This window comes from Salmo salar, chromosome 14, assembly GCF_965601325.2.
Source record: "Salmo salar chromosome 14, fSalSal1, whole genome shotgun sequence".
NCBI lineage: Eukaryota > Metazoa > Chordata > Actinopteri > Salmoniformes > Salmonidae > Salmo > Salmo salar.
In genome coordinates this window covers 50684716-50687087 of record NC_138304.1, presented here as the reverse complement: position 1 = coordinate 50687087, position 2372 = coordinate 50684716, and positions in this window count along the sequence as shown.

The following is a 2372-nucleotide window of genomic DNA, read 5'->3' as shown; positions in this document are numbered from 1 at the left end:
TATCTCCTCATTTGAATTCCATGCTGTCACAGTTACCAGCCCTTTCAAGCTTAACATCCTTATCATTTATCGCCCTCCAGGTTCCCTTGGAGAGTTCATCAATGAGCTTGACGCCTTGATAAGTTCCTTTCCTGAGGATGGCTCACCTCTCACAGTTCTGGGTGACTTTAACCTCCCCACGTCTACCTTTGACTCATTCCTCTCTGCCTCCTTCTTTCCACTCCTCTCCTCTTAGGACCTCACCCTCTCACCTTCCCCCCCTACTCACAAGGCAGGCAATACGCTTGACCTCATATTTACTAGATGCTGTTCTTCCACTAATCTCATTGCAACTCCCCTCCAAATCTCCGACCACTACCTTGTATCCTTTTCCCTCTTGCTCTCATCCAACACTTCTCACTCTGCCCCTACTCGGATGGTATTGCGCCGTCCCAACCTTCGCTCTCTCTCTCCCGCTACTCTCTCCTCTTCCATCCTATCATCTCTTCCCTCTGCTCAAACCTTCTCCAACCTATCTCCTGATTCTGCCTCCTCAACCCTCCTCTCCTCCCTTTCTGCATCCTTTGATTTTCTCTGTCCCCTATCCTCCAGGCCGGCTCGGTCCTCCCCTCCTGCTCCGTGGCTCGACGACTCACTACGAGCTCACAGAACAGGGCTCCGGGCAGCCGAGCGGAAATGGAGGAAAACTCGCCTCCCTGCGGACCTGGCATCCTTTCACTCACTCCTCTCTACATTCTCCTCTTCTGTCTCTGCTGCTAAAGCCACTTTCTACCACTCTAAATTCCAAGCATCTGCCTCTAACCCTAGGAAGCTCTTTGCTACCTTCTCCTCCCTCCTGAATCCTCCTCCCCCTCCCCCCCTCATCCCTCTCTGCGGATGACTTCGTCAACCATTTTGAAAAGAAGGTTGACGATATCCGATCCTCGTTTGCTAAGTCAAACGACACCGCTGGTCCTGCTCACACTGCCCTACCCTGTGCTTTGACCTCTTTCTCCCCTCTCTCTCCAGATGAAATCTCGCGTCTTGTGACGGCCGGCCGCCCAACAACCTGCCCACTTGACCCTATCCCCTCCTCTCTTCTCCAGACCATTTCCGGAGACCTTCTCCCCTTCCTCACCTCGCTCATCAACTCATCCTTGACCGCTGGCTACGTCCCTTCCGTCTTCAAGAGAGCGAGAGTTGCACCCCTTCTGAAAAAACCTACACTCGATCCCTCCGATGTCAACAACTACAGACCAGTATCCCTTCTTTCTTTTCTCTCCAAAACTCTTGAACGTGCCGTCCTTGGCCAGCTCTCCTGCTATCTCTCTCAGAATGACCTTCTTGATCCTAATCAGTCAGGTTTCAAGACTGGGCATTCAACTGAGACTGCTCTTCTCTGTGTCACGGAGGCTCTCCGCACTGCTAAAGCTAACTCTCTCTCCTCTGCTCTCATACTTCTAGACCTATCTGCTGCCTTTGATACTGTGAACCATCAGATCCTCCTCTCCACCCTCTCCGAGTTGGGCATCTCCGGCGCGGCCCACGCTTGGATTGCGTCCTACCTGACAGGTCGCTCCTACCAGGTGGCGTGGCGAGAATCTGTCTCCGCACCATGCGCTCTCACCACTGGTGTCCCCCAGGGCTCTGTTCTAGGCCCTCTCCTATTCTCGCTATACACCAAGTCACTTGGCTCTGTCATATCCTCACATGGTCTCTCCTATCATTGCTATGCAGACGACACACAATTAATCTTCTCCTTTCCCCCTTCTGATAACCAGGCGGCGAATCGCATCTCTGCATGTCTGTCAGACATATCAGTGTGGATGACGGATCACCAGCTCAAGCTGAACCTCGGCAAGACGGAGCTGCTCTTCCTCCCGGGGAAGGACTGCCCGTTCCATGATCTCGCCATCACGGTTGACAACTCCCTTGTGTCCTCCTCCCAGAGTGCTAAGTACCTTGGCGTGATCCTGGACAACACCCTGTCGTTCTCCACTAACATCAAGGCGGTGACCCGATCCTGTAGGTTCATGCTCTACAACATTCGCAGAGTACGACCCTGCCTCACACAGGAAGCGGCGCAGGTCCTAATCCAGGCACTTGTCATCTCCCGGCTGGATTACTGCAACTCGCTGTTGGCTGGGCTCCCTGCCTGTGCCATTAAACCCCTACAACTCATCCAGAACGCCGCAGCCCGTCTGGTGTTCAACCTTCCCAAGTTCTCTCACGTCACCCCGCTCCTCCGCTCTCTCCACTGGCTTCCAGTTGAAGCTCGCATCCGCTACAAGACCATGGTGATTGCCTACGGAGCTGTGAAGGGAACGGCACCTCCATACCTTCAGGCTCTGATCAGGCCCTACACCCAAACAAGGGCACTGCGTTCATCCACC